Source organism: Jaculus jaculus, chromosome 4 (genome assembly GCF_020740685.1).
Source record: "Jaculus jaculus isolate mJacJac1 chromosome 4, mJacJac1.mat.Y.cur, whole genome shotgun sequence".
In the NCBI taxonomy this organism is placed as follows: domain Eukaryota; kingdom Metazoa; phylum Chordata; class Mammalia; order Rodentia; family Dipodidae; genus Jaculus; species Jaculus jaculus.
The window spans coordinates 65,407,535-65,421,580 of record NC_059105.1 but is presented as its reverse complement, the minus strand read 5'-3'; positions in this window follow the sequence as shown (position 1 = coordinate 65,421,580).

Genomic DNA, 14,046 nt, shown 5'->3' with positions numbered 1-14,046 from the left:
CTGGCTTAGCTGTGGCGTCATAGCTTTGGAAAGTGTCCCTGACAGGGTGTGTTCAAGGCTGACCAAGCTGGTTTGGGGAGGTGTGTGGTGAACTCTGATCTGGACCCACTGGGGTTGGGGTGAGTGCATGGTGGGGAATTTTCCCTCTAAAGAGCTGGTTCTATACGGCTACCAATCACAACAGAAGCAGGAAAGAGTGGGCACATATACTTAAGGGGGGCAGGAACTTGTGCCTGGGAATTTCCTACTGGCAGAGGTTGAATGTCCTCACTGTTGGGAAAGCTGTGGGGACTGTGAAGGTTTGAGACCTGTGAGCTTTCCGAGTTGGCCTCTTCTGAGAGCAGCTATGAACGTAAGCCTTGAGTGCAAGGGGAAATTTCTGCCCAGTATTGCAGTGGTCCTTCCCCAAGCTTGCAAAAGGCATGTGAGGACATGAAAATGTCTCTTACCAAGCCCCATCAGGAATGTAGGCAGAGCCTGGCATCAAGGTGCAGCCAAGCAGAAAGATGACCAAGAATAATTTGCTCCCAGAATAGTTCACTCCACATGGTAATCGGGAACCCAGGTTCCTGGCAATTCAGTGAGGATACTTTGAGGAGAAATCACTTCTGCACAGAATACCAATGGTACCTAAGGTATAATAATCCACACCGAAACAGAATGGGTTGTTTCGTTCGTTACATAAACTAGCTAACCTATGGCCATGACCATATGATTGCTGGGGTTCTGATTATCACCTTGGGTGTCGTGATTGTAACCTTTGCTAAAACCAAAGGATCACCTGTAAAAGACACACAGGGAATCTTCCTTTTCCTCTTTCTCTAAATTCAGATTGATTATCTTTCCAGAGAGGTCAAAATAAAACCAAAAGAAACATCAGGGAGTTATATCAAGGTAAAGAATTTATAACAGCCTAAGGTCAGGGAGATGGCTCATCTGGGTTCGATCCCCCAGTACCCAAGTAAAAAGTGACACATGCATCTGAAGCTTATTTGCAGTGGCAAGATGTCTTGGCATGTCCATAAATTTTCTCTCTCTCAAGTAGATAACTGAAAGAATTTTTTTTTTTTAAAGAATAAATAATAGCCAGGTGTGGTGGCACATGACTCTAATCCTTGGACTTGTGAGGCTGAGATAGGAGGACCGTCAGGAGTCTGAGGCCAGCCTGGGATTACAAAGTGAGTTCTAGGTTAGCCTGGGCTAGAGTGAGACCCTGCCTCAAAAAAAAAAAAAAAAAGAATTAATAATAGCTTATATTTCATTGATATTTCTAGTTCCTGAAAATAAAGTCCTCTAAGCTTGGGTGCAGCCATGTGAAGAAGCAGGTGTGCTCTGGGTCATGGAACATGGTTGTTCATATGTGGCTTTCCACAGTTCAAACCCAGACTCGCCATGTGCTTTATGTACCAATATTGAATCTGCATGAATATTTACTCAGGAGAATAGAGGGGGGAAAAATATCCCACATGTTTCCACAATTCAGCAGACCTATCACCAAGTTTATAGCTTCTCTGCATAATTTCAGTGTTACACAGCTATTACATTACCAGACCAGGGGGAGCCAACAGCCACAAGAAGGAGAATTCACTTGAAAGCAGCCTTAGATCAAGAAGTACACATTCACTATCCCCTCGTCCACAATTACACTTCCCCTAGCCCCTGTCTACAGGTACATCACCCTAGCCCTTATTTGAGAGAGACAGGCAGAGAGTGAGAGAGAGAGAATGGGCCTGTTAGAGCTTCCAGCCATTGCAAACACACTCCAGATGCAGGCACCACCTTGTGCATCTGGCTTATGTGGGGTTCTGGGGAATTGAACCTGGGTCCTTTTGGCTTTGCAACAAGCATCTTAACCACTAAGCCATCTCTCCAGCCCTATTTATTTATTTGTTTGTTTATTGGTTTTTCGAGGTAGAGTCTCAGTCTAGTCTAGGAATTCACTACATAGTCTCAGGGTGGCCTTGAACTTATGGTGACAGATATAGATAGATAGATAGATAGATAGATAGATAGATAGATAGATAGATGTTTTATTTATTTGAGAGACAGAGAGAAAGAATGGGCATGCAAACAAACTCCAGATACATGTGCCACCTCGTGCATCTGGTTTATGTAAGTACTAGGAAATCGAACAGGCAAGCTCCTTAAGGGCTCAGCCTTCTCTCCAGCTCCTTCACCTGGTTTTTTTTTTTTTTTTTAATTTTTATTATTTATTTATTTATTTGAGAGCGACAGACACAGAGAAAGACAGATAGAGGGAAGACAGATAGAGGGAAGACAGATAGAGGGAAGACAGATAGAGGGAGAGAGAGAGAATGGGCACACCAGGGCTTCCAGCCTCTGCAAACGAACTCCAGACGCGTGCGCCCCCTTGTGCATCTGGCTAACGTGGGACCTGGGGAACCGAGCCTCGAACCGGGGTCCTTAGGCTTCACAGGCAAGCACTTAACCGCTAAGCCATCTCTCCAGCCCTCCTTCACCTGGTTTTATCTGAGCCATAGTCCCTTACTGATCGCAGTGGTTGCTGCCTCCCCACCTCACCCCACCTCAACCACACCCTGGGGTTATTCTCAGATCTGTGCTACCCTATAGGACTAGGGCGACAGAAGTGGGTGGCTATGCTCAGCTGTTGGTGTGGGTCCTGAGGATTGAACTCAAGCTGGATTCCAGGCTGCCTCAGGCTCTCATGCTTACACAGGAACTGTTCTTAGCCCCTGAGCCATCTCCCCAGCCCTAGACATCACATTTTATAACTGGTCAGTAATTAAATACTACCTAAGGATTGCTCAATAAACATCTCAATGTTCCATATAAAATAATGTCAGGGGTACTTTGAACACTGTGGGACAGAGATCTTCCCTTCTTCCGTGGTCTCTCTGCCTCAGCTAGAACTGTAGGGCCCAAAGGCTGCTGGTGACTTGCTGTGAGTGCCATAGAGTAAGAACCGGAACATGTCCAAAACTCAGTCCCCTCATCTCTAAGGTGAGAGGGGGAAACTTCCAGTGTCAGTGTTGCTGGAGCTACCTTTTACTGTACCTGGACATCAGGCTATGGCCGAGCAGTAAATGGCTCTACCTTTTACTGTACCTGGACATCAGGCTATGGCCGAGCAGTAAATGGCTCTACCTTTTTACTGTACCTGGACATCAGGCTATGGCTGAGCAGTAAATGGCTCTATCTTTTACTGTACCTGGACATCAGGCTATGGCCGAGCAGTAAATGGCTCTTCCAACTTGTTTTAGTTTGAGAAGCAAGTGACCCTCACCTGTCAGAGTGGGCAGTTGCTGCAGCACCTTTAGAAAAATCAGTTGTGAGAGTGGCCCTACCCACCCTTAAAAGATTCCTGTGGGCTGGAGAGATGGCTTAGTGGTTAAGCACTTGCCTAAGGACCCCGGTTCAAGGCTCAATTCTCCAGGACCCATGTTAGCCAGATGCACAAGGGGGCTCACGCATCTGGAGTTTGTTTGCAGTGGCTGGAGGCCCTGGCGCGCCCATTCTCTCTCTCTCTCTCTCTATCTGCCTCTTTCTCTCTCTGTTGCTCTCAAAATAAACAAAATAAACGGAAAAAAAATTAAAAAAAAAAAGATTTCCTGTGTTCTGTCAACATATGAAGTAGATTGCAACTAAGTTTAAAGTGGTCCTAATGGGGTCTAGTGCAGACAAGCCTAAGAAAAATGTCTCCCTTTTAGAACAGCTCTCTTGAAATGCTTTTTATAGTATATTTATAGTATATAGTATATAATGTTTTTAATTAATTAATTTGCAAGCAGAGAGAAGGAAGAAGGGAGAGAGGAAGGGAGGAAGAGAGAGATGGAGTATGGACATACCAGGGCCTCTAATCACTGCAAATGAACTCAAGATGCATGCATCACTTTGTGCATCTGACTTTTTACCAGGGTGCTGAGGAATTGAACCCTGGTCAATAGACTTTGCAGGCAAGCACCTTAACTGCTGAGCCATCTCTCCAGCCATACTATAATTTTCTATTGGTTTTACTATAATTTTTTCAAGTGCCCATCTTAGTTTGGAGAGTTTATTTCTTTTTGTTTGTTTGTTTTTTGTTTTTTCAAGGTAGGTCTTCACTCTAGTCCAGGCTGACCTGGAGTTCACTATGTAGTCTCTGGGTGGCCTTGAACTCATGGTGATCCTCCTACCTCTGCCTCCCAAGTGCTGGGATTAGAGGCGTGCGCCACCACACCCGGCTATTGAGGAGTTTATCTTAAGGACATGGTTCAGCATCTGTAGGAAGGTACTGTAGTTTACCTGGCCCCAGGGATTTGGAGGCAGGTCATCCCCAGGCCTCACTTGGAGAAAGTCTGAGAGTAATAATCCCTGTCATACTGGTCCCATTAATCATACCTGGCTGTTTGAAAAATATATTGCCTTCCCAATCATTTTGTTAAATCAGGACACTGCCTGATGGAAACCTGGACACCTGATTAACATGTAAACTACACTCATTGAATGCAGCTGATAAGGAGTTTTCTGATCACAACATATTTCATAATTATATTATTGAATGCAAAAGCATGTTCCAGTGAGTTACCCATAATTATATTAAAGCAGTATTTATGGCAATTATATCATTTGTTGAATTGTTGTAATTTCATTAAGTATAGGAGCCTATAATGGATTAAATTCAGAAATGCTAAAGTTTTACAGCGGCTCCCCTTGAAAAGTACTAAAGAGATATTGGGTTTGTATTGTTCGGCTAAGTTCCAATTAGAGACCAAACACAATAGGGAATTAGATGTAATTTGCCTTGCACAACCTTCTTTGGTTTGCTTCCCCACCAATGCTTACTGCCTTTCCTTCTGACAGCCATCAGTCACTTGTTCATTCTCCTTGGGCCTAAGTCCTCCACCTCCCTCGGCTCCTCTCTATCATGATCTCCACGTGGTTCACAAAAAGAGCCTCCAGGGCTTTGTAACCACTGCCACTATTGCTTTGATTTCTGTTTGTTTGGTTGTTGCTGTTGTTGTTTGAGACAGGGTCTGGCTGACCCAGAACTCACTATGTAGCCCAGACTGGCCTCAGACTCTTGGCAGTCCTCCTGCCTCAACCTACCAAGGGCCAGGATTTCAGGCATGCACCCCCGTGCTTGGTGGGCACTGGTTTGTGGTTCAGACACCCTTCTGGCAGGTGAAGCAGTACAGGTGATGGCCCTCATAAAAGCAAGGACCATGGTCACCTGGGACCTTCTGGACCTTCCAGTGGTTCTCCTGAGTACGCAAGCTTGAGAAGACTATATGCCAACCTGGCTTACTTTCGGCTGAGGAATCCAAGGCCCTAGGGGTGAGCTCGGCTCATGGTCTGAGGCCCAGCAGCTGGTGATCAGCAGAGGCTTGCACCCCATTACTACCTACTGTGTGTGCTTGAGCAAGAGCTACAAGTGAACCCCAAACTCGAATCACATGCTCTCTTTCAATCTACTCAAGCCTACCATGAGGTTTTTAGTGTCCCCACTTTCCAAAGTAGGAACAAAAGACTCCGAGATTGAAACTTATTCCTGAAGTTTCTATAGATTTACTATAGATTTTCCCAACTCTAACATGTATGTTCCCAAAACAATGCTTTTTATTTTTTAAATCATGTACTTTGTTATTGTTGTTATCTTTTAATTTTTGTTCATTTTTGTTTATTTATTTGAGAGTGACAGACAGAAAGAGACAGAGAGAGAGAGAGAGAATGGGCACACCAGGGCCTCCAGCCACTGTGAATGAACTCCAGATGCATGCGCCCCCTTGTGCATCTGGCTTACATGGGTCCTGGGGAACCGAGCCTTGAAACAGGGTTCTTAGGTTTCACAGGCAAGCGCTTAACTGCTAAGCCATCTCTCCAGCCCTGCTTTTTATTTTTATTATTTTGATTTACTGATTTACTTACTGAGACATGGTCTTACTCTGTAGACTTGGCTGGCTTGGTACTCGAGGCAGTCTTCCTGCCTCAGCTTCCCAAGGACTGGGATTATAGGTGTGTCCCACCACACCCAGCTAGTGTTCTTTATTTCTAACCCATCACAAACAAGGGTTGGAACACCAGCCAATGTCAGACTGAAGATCAACTTCTCTGCAGTCCAAAACTGTCCTGCCCTCCCAGTTCAAGGTCAGAGGACTTCTAAGTCTTCCTTCGAAAGAAGCCTCCGCTTACTTCTGCCAGCGCTTGCTTTTCTTCCACAGATTTGACCTAGACTCTTGAGCCTCTGCGTCTTCACTGGGCTGAGCCCTGGATGACCGCTGAAACATCCACTTGGACACAGTTTCGACTTAGGACTCCTGAGGGCTCCAAGCACTTGTCACTCTCCCAACACCCTCCAAGACGTGTGGGGATCCTACAGAGACAGATCAGGCTGCACTCAAGGAAGATTTCACTCCACCCATTTTCTAGGTCCATTTGGGCTACTATCACAAAAAAATATCATTTACTGGTTGGTGTATAAAAATTGGCAATGATTTTCTCATAGTTGGGAGGCATGCTCAAGGTACCCTCCGATTCAATATCTGGGGAAGGCCACTTCCTAGTTTGTCAATGGTATTTTCCCACTGTTTCCTTACATAGCAATAGGGTGAAGGGTTTTCCTTGGCCCTCTTTATAAGGGCACTAACAATCACTTTTCAGCCTTTTGGCTAAGATCAAGTGTAGTATGAGGGTCCTAATGTTCTATATGAAGGCCTCACACTTATGACCTAATCACCTCTCAAATGTCCCCACCTCCTAATTACTATCATGTGGGGGGCTGGGATATCAACACATAATTTTGTGTGGGAACATAAACACTTCAACATGTTACCATTCATGTTGCTCTGTCTTTTCCCATTGCAACTTCACATTTGAATTCCTGGGAATAGTCAAGATGGTCTTGATTTCTATTTTTATTTTTTCTATTTTTATTCTGATCTCTTTATTCCCTTTCTTTTCTATGTTTCGGTCTGGTAAATTTTCTGATATCTGAGGGCCCATGTCTCCAATTTCCTCCCTTTCTCCCTACCTTAATTCTTTGTCACAGCCCCATTCCTTGCTGTTGCAAATGCATCACGTTCTTTCCCTCATCTGAGGCAATAAGTGAGAAATACCAACTTTGGGGTTCTGTCATTGCAGACCGCTACAGCTCCTGCTCCTATGAATCTAAGAATAGCAAGTTTGCCGCAACAAAAAGAAAAAACAGGGAAGATAAAATGAGTTCTTATATACAATTTCTAGATTCAAAAATCAAGTTCCTGGATAGTCCATGATGTTCAATTATCCTTTGTCTGCAATGTCCTATGATTCTTAGCAAATTTCCTTCCCAAACTCAAACTACTTCGCTTTCTCCTCCGAACTTCAAATCTGCATGCCACAGCTCAGATGCGGGTTTTTAACCCGTATTTTTTGAACATTTTATTCTTTATTTATTTATACAAAAGAGAGAGATTTAGAGACAGGCAGATAAAGAGAGCTAGAATGGGCATGGCAGGGCCTCTAGCCACTGCAAACTAACTCAGGATGCATGTGCCACTTTGTGTAGAATCACAAAGCTTATGTGGGCCTGGGGGGGATCAAACCTGGGTCCTTTGGCTTTGCAGGCAAGTGCCTTAACCACTAAGCTATCTCTCAAGCCCCCATTTTTTATAAATTTTTATTTATTTATTTATTTATTTGCAAGCAGAGAGATAGAGAGAGAATGGGCATGCTGGGGCCTCCAGCCGCTACAAACAAACTCCAAATGCATTGCTTCATCTTTTGTATCTGGCTTTATGTGGTTCCTGGGGAAATCAAATCTGTGTGGTTAGGCTTTGTAGGCCAGTGCCTTAACTGCTGAGCCATCTCCTTAATCCATATTTTTAAATTATGTGTCCTGGGCTGGAGAGATGGCTTAGCGGTTAAGTGCTTGCTGTGAAGCCTAGGGACCCCGGTTCAAGGCATGATTCTCCAGGACCCACATTAGCCAGATGCACAAGGGGGCGTACGCGTCTGGAGTTCATTTGCAGTGGCTGGAAGCCCTGACCCACCCATTCTCTCTCTCTCTCTCTCTCTCTCTCTCTCTCTCTATCTGCCTCTTTCTCTCTCTGTCACTCTCAAATAAATAAATAAAAATGAAAAAAAATTTAATAAAATAATAAAAAATAAATTATGTGTTCTAATTGATCTTAAGCATAAGGAAAGGTTCTTTGCTGTGTGTGATATGCACACAATGAGGTATTACCTAATTTATTCCATGCCTGCAATATGCCCAAGCAGATAAGACATGAAACAATGAAACAGGTCATTCAGAATAGTGGAAAACCACAATGGGTAAATGAGCTGAATTTGACACCTGTTTCTATGTATAACTTGTGGGTAAAGAATAGACAGATGGTCAAGGACATAGAGCTACCATTAAAGCTTTCTGAGGGCTGGAGAGATGGCTTAGCGGTTAAATGCTTGCCTGTGAGGCCTAAGGACCCTGGTTCGAGGCTCAGTTCCCCAGGACCCACGTTAGCCAGATGCACAAGGGGGCGCACACATCTGGAGTTTGTTTGCAGTGGCTGGAGGCCCTGGCGCGCCCATTCTCTCTCCCTCTCTCTCTGCCTCTTTCTCTCTCTCTGTCTGTCATTCTCAAGTAATAAATAAATACAAACAAAATATTTTTTAAGAAAAGCTTTCGGAGTTGAGGGGTGATGGCGCACTGCAGGCTCAGCGATCTTAGCCTTGGACTTCATGAGTAATAGCCACTTCCAAGTTAGCAAATCCAAAGCCACGTGATGTTTCTCATAGAGAATCTCCACAACTTCCGCTCTGTGCTCTGTGTGCAGATATGTTGATTGTTCAGGACACATGAGACTTCCCAGGACTTAGCCTTCCTCCTCCCCTGAAGCGCTTCTGTGACTTCCTGCTCCGCTCAGGAGCCGGCTTTCCTTCTGCACAGATGAGAATTGAAAGACTATGGTTTTATCCTTCATTGAAGTTGTTCCTTTCTAACAGACAGTAAGCACATGATGCTACTAATGTAGAAGAGCGAGGATGCAGCTATTATCAGGCATGTATGCCAACCAAATTAGTCAACCAGCTTACTTTCAATTAATGAAATAAAAAATAGGGGCTAGAGGGGTGGCTTGGCAGTTAAGGGACTTGCATGCAAAGACTAACAACTTCTGTTCAATTCCCCATGCCCATGTAAAGTCAGATGCACAAAGTGGCACATGCATTTGGAGTTTGTTTTCAGAGGCTGGAGGCCCTGGTGTGCCCATTCTCTCAAACTCTCTTTTCTGTCTATCTCTTTTTGTTTGCAAGTAAATAAAATTTTTTTAAAATAGAATACCACTGGGTCCCCAACTCCTGGATCCCCTGCTCCAGAGTGTGCACGTGTGGAAAAGTAACAAGACCTAAGGAGATAAAGCACCCCTCACACTTCAGCCAAGCCATAGCTGAAACCACAGAGGAATGGCGAGACAGCAAGAGCGCTGCTTCCATGGTGAACTTGGTAATCCAGACCAAGGGGAAGGAGACAGACCCTGAGGATAGTCAACACCTACCAAAGTAGAGATCCAGAGGCTCCCAAGAGCTCATCCCTGAAGTAAACTTAAAACTCACCCACCACAACTCAGGGAATTTTGCAGAAGAGGGGGCAGAAAGATTGTTAGAGCCACAGGTTGAGACATCATACACAGAGGCTTTGCCCCCCCAATAACTGACTGCTGTTCCCACAATGTATAAACCACAACCCCATGGGTAATACCTGCAACCCCACTGAAAGGTGTTCCCAGCTGAATGGATGCAGGGACGAGGGAAAAGAGGGTACCAACACATGCTATATCCATATATATGTTGTTAATAATAAGAAAGAAAGAGAGAGAGAAAGAAAGAAAGAAAGAAGGGAGGGAGGGAGGGAGGGAGGGAGGGAGGGAGGGAGGGAGGGAGGGAGGGAGGGAGGGAGGGAGGAAGGGAGAAAGAGAAAGAAAGAAGTAGAATAAAACATTAAAATAAAGTTTAAAAAAATACCATTTAGGGCTGGAGAGATGGCTTAGTAGTTAAGCGCTTGCCTGTGAAGCCTAAGGACCCTGGTTCAAGGCTCGGTTCCCCAGGTCCCACGTTAGCCAGATGCACAAGGGGGCGCACGCGTCTGGAGTTCGTTTGCAGAGGCTGGAAGCCCTGGCATGCCCATTCTCTCTCTCTCCCTCTATCTGCCTTTCTCTCTATGTCTGTCGCTCTCAAATAAATAAATAAAAAATGAACAAAAAAAAATTAAAAAAAAATACCATTTAATCCAGGAAAGGAATCCAAGCACCTATAATCTCAGCTATCAGGATTCTGAAGTCAAGGTTAGCCTAGGCTACATGATGAGACCATGTCTCCAAAGAGAAGAGAAGAAAAAAAAGCTTTAAAATGAAAAGTTTTTAGATTGCTATGACTTTATCTCATTGGTTTAATTAATATAATCAGTTAATAGAATGATTCCTGTCAGACAGGGAAATGAGGATAATCACAAAAATAAATATAAGGGCAGGGGTTGCTTGATTCTTTTTACTCAGCTTCATGTTAATCTATCTATAAAGGACAAAATAGAATTTTGGACATTTAATTTAATTTGACAAGAAATCTTTATTTAACTATACCTTTTCCACTTTACTAACTCCATTGTGAATTTTATTTCTAACTTTTGACTTAAAACAAAAATCTGTATTTCAACAAGCATAGACTGGTTGATTGCAAAGACAGACTGCATAATTACAATAGCCCTGTGAGTTAATACTCTCCGATTAGCTCATATCAAATGACAGTGGCTGAGCAAAAATCAAAACCTGTTTTCTCTGTGCAAATTCCCAGACCGTTGTGTTGCAACATCGTTGTCAACCTTTAAAAATACCCTGGAAATACCCAGCCTATACTTAAGTGACCGTGGGTCCCTTAGATTTGTACTTTGGGGCCCAGTTGCGGAAGAGAGATATCTACTGTCTCCTAGTGATAAACCCTCTTTCTGGAGTACAGGTCACCAACGTCCATATAAATTCTTCTGGAAGCTTCAATCCAGTAAAACTGTAAACTTGGAGACAGGCGTGGTGGCACACGCCTTTAATCCCAGCACTTGGGAGGCAGAGGTAGAAGGAAGGATCACTGTGAGTTCAAGGCCACCTTGAGGCTACATAGTGAATTCAAGGTCAGCCTGAACTAGAGTGAGACCCTACCTCGAAAAACCAAAAAAAAAAAAAAAAAAAAAAAAAAAAAAAAAACACCTATAAACCTGGGCAGCCATTTCCTCATGCAGCGTGGCCATCCATTCATCCCAGCAGATAATGGCTGGGCCTCTGGTCCATACTGAATGGGCTGACATCACCCTTTCCTTCCTCCTCAGCACAACTTTTCTCATTGTATCAATAAATGGCCCTAACTCTGTTATACTCACGTGCAATGTGAGAAAATGGCAGACGTTAATTGGAATGAGTCTGAAAACTTAGGGGAAGCAACAGATGTCAATTATATTAATGAGCATGCAAGTGTCAAATCAAATAGATAAGCATTGTGTGAAGTTTTCATAAGAAGAGAATGCATTCAGATGCATGAAAGCAATTCTCTTAGACCTTACAGAATATAAGACTAAAAATAAGCACACAGACAAGCCACTAAAATACTCATTGAGTTAAATTAGAATTCTATGAGGATGATTTCATCAAATGATTTGTATTATTTTAATTTCCTTTCACAATCTGATTCAAATTACTGTCCCTACAGGTTACATGATTAAAGCAAATGCTCCTTACACATCAGACTCCATTTTTATCACATTTATCATTAATTTAAGATGTTTGTTTATTATTTATTTGTGAGTGTGCATATGTGTCAGTGTGCGTGTGGAGGTCAGAAGACAACTTTGAGGTGTCTGTGCCCCACCTTCTTGGAGACAGGGTCTCTTGGCAGCTGCAGACAAGATCAGACTGGCCCATGAGCTTTGGGTACACTGGGGTCACAGATGTATGAGCCACTTTACAACCAGATCTACATGGGTGCTGGGAAATTGACCCCAGGCTAGTAGGCTTTGCAAGCAAGCACCTTCAACTGCCGAGTCATCCCCTCAGCCCCACTTATCACTGATTTTTTAAAGGATTATAACCAATTTGAAGGATGCTATTAAACATCTTCTCATTTTTAAAGTTAGCAGTTCCTTCACATAACATTTCATCGATGTTGGCCTTAAAAAAAAAAAAAAAACCTCTCCAAGGTAAAAGCTTTATATCTCAACATGTTTTATGATTGAGCAGCTGTCCCTGCCATTGAAAAAGATGATGCTAGAATCAGCTAAAATTCCATACCTACTCTTTAAAGTGTGCTGACTCTACAGTGTGGAAGCCTGATGCTCACAGTCAGCGGGCAGTGCTTCGGCTCCAAGAAAGCAGCCATGAAGAAGAAGCTGCTGGAAGGATTGAGCTCTATTGTCCGTCCTTAAGTAGCCGTATGCCTTCAAGTACCTTTGATCCCTGGCAGCGTTAATGGTGACTGATTGCGCCCTGCTTGGGATTTCCTGGTGCACTTCCTCTCTCTCGTCCATCGGAGACATGCTCTTCCCTAATGGGAAAATAAAATTGATAAAAAGCGAGTAGAGCCAATGGTTTCATTTCAATCAAGAAGCATTAGAGGTAGACTACCAGCCACTAAGTATAAGAGTTTTTGATACACATGAGCTTTCCAAATGCTACTGTATAGCAACTGAATTTTGTGGGGTTTTTTTGTGTGTGGTTGAAGAATAGCAGTCTTAATAAAAATAGAGGGTCTTGTTATTGAAGGGAACATATTGCAAATCAGCTGATAAGGTGGAGAAATATTTTGGAAAGAAATCACTTATTTCTTTTTGTTTGTTTCTTTGCTTTTTGTGGTTGCGGGTTGTTTGAATCTTTTAATTGTTTCTTTTAGTACTAAAATCTGTAGATGAACCACCACCTGCTTCAGTTACCTTTCACGTGGAAATAAAATAACACAGAATAGCGACTCTTTCCTTGCTGGTTTTTTTTTTTTTTTGCACGTGTCATATGTGTGTTGTGTGTGCTTGGTCATGCGTGTGCGTGCAATGGCCAGAGGACAACACTGAGGGCCCTCCCTCTACTGCTCATGTGCGTGCTTCCTGGAGACAGGGCTCTCTCTCTAAGCACAGAGCCGCAGTTTTCTTGAGTTCCTGCTCGGCACAGGACTGGGTTGCAGACATGTGAGACCATGCCCAGCCATTTACAGTGGTTCCTGGGGAATCAAATTCAGTTTTGGACCCTCCTATGCTGGCAAGCATTCTCACATGCTGAGCCGTCTCCCTAGCCCTGGTTTACATTTTTTGTTATTGTTGCTTTGGGGCTTTCTGTATATTTGCTTTTGAGGCATGATGTCACTCTAGCCCAGGCTGACTTGGAACTCATGATCTTCCTAGCTCAGCTTCTCAAATGCCAGGATTATAGGCATGAGCCACTCTTCCCGGCTTCTGTTGAGAACAGAAAAACTTGCAACTAAATCTATGTGTACATGGACAACAGACTTTCCTACCGTGAACGTTCAGGAACCACTCCTCATTAGACACCAGTGGTGATAGAAAAAGTGAAGGCTTTCTTTGGCAGCACCGTCTCCTTCCCACCTGAGGAACTCGTGACTGTCAGAACCTTGAGGCCACCAATTCCGAGGACTTTCTTTTCTTTAAGCAACTCAGACCTTCCCAAAGTTGCAGCAGTCAGGATATTGGCATTATGAGGACAAAGCCAAATGAGAAGTGACCACCTAGCATTTGTCGGGAATGTCATTGTTTTACCAACACTGCACTCTCTGTTAGCTACATATAGACAAAACCAACCAGGGTTTACAGTCTGCTTGTACACCTTTGGTTTCCATTTTCCTGACTGATTAAACATTATGTCATTGTTACTAAGAAAGTTGCATAAGCGCCTTTTGATAGCTCAGGTTGCACAGCAGCGGGCTATAGACTGAACAGAAAGTCATGAGAGAACAAAAAAGGAGCGAGAGAGCCGAAGAAATGGCTCAGCTGTTAAAGTGCTTGCCTGCAAAGCCTAACAACCAAGGTTTCGGTTCCTCAGTACCCATGTAAAGCCAGATGCACAAAGT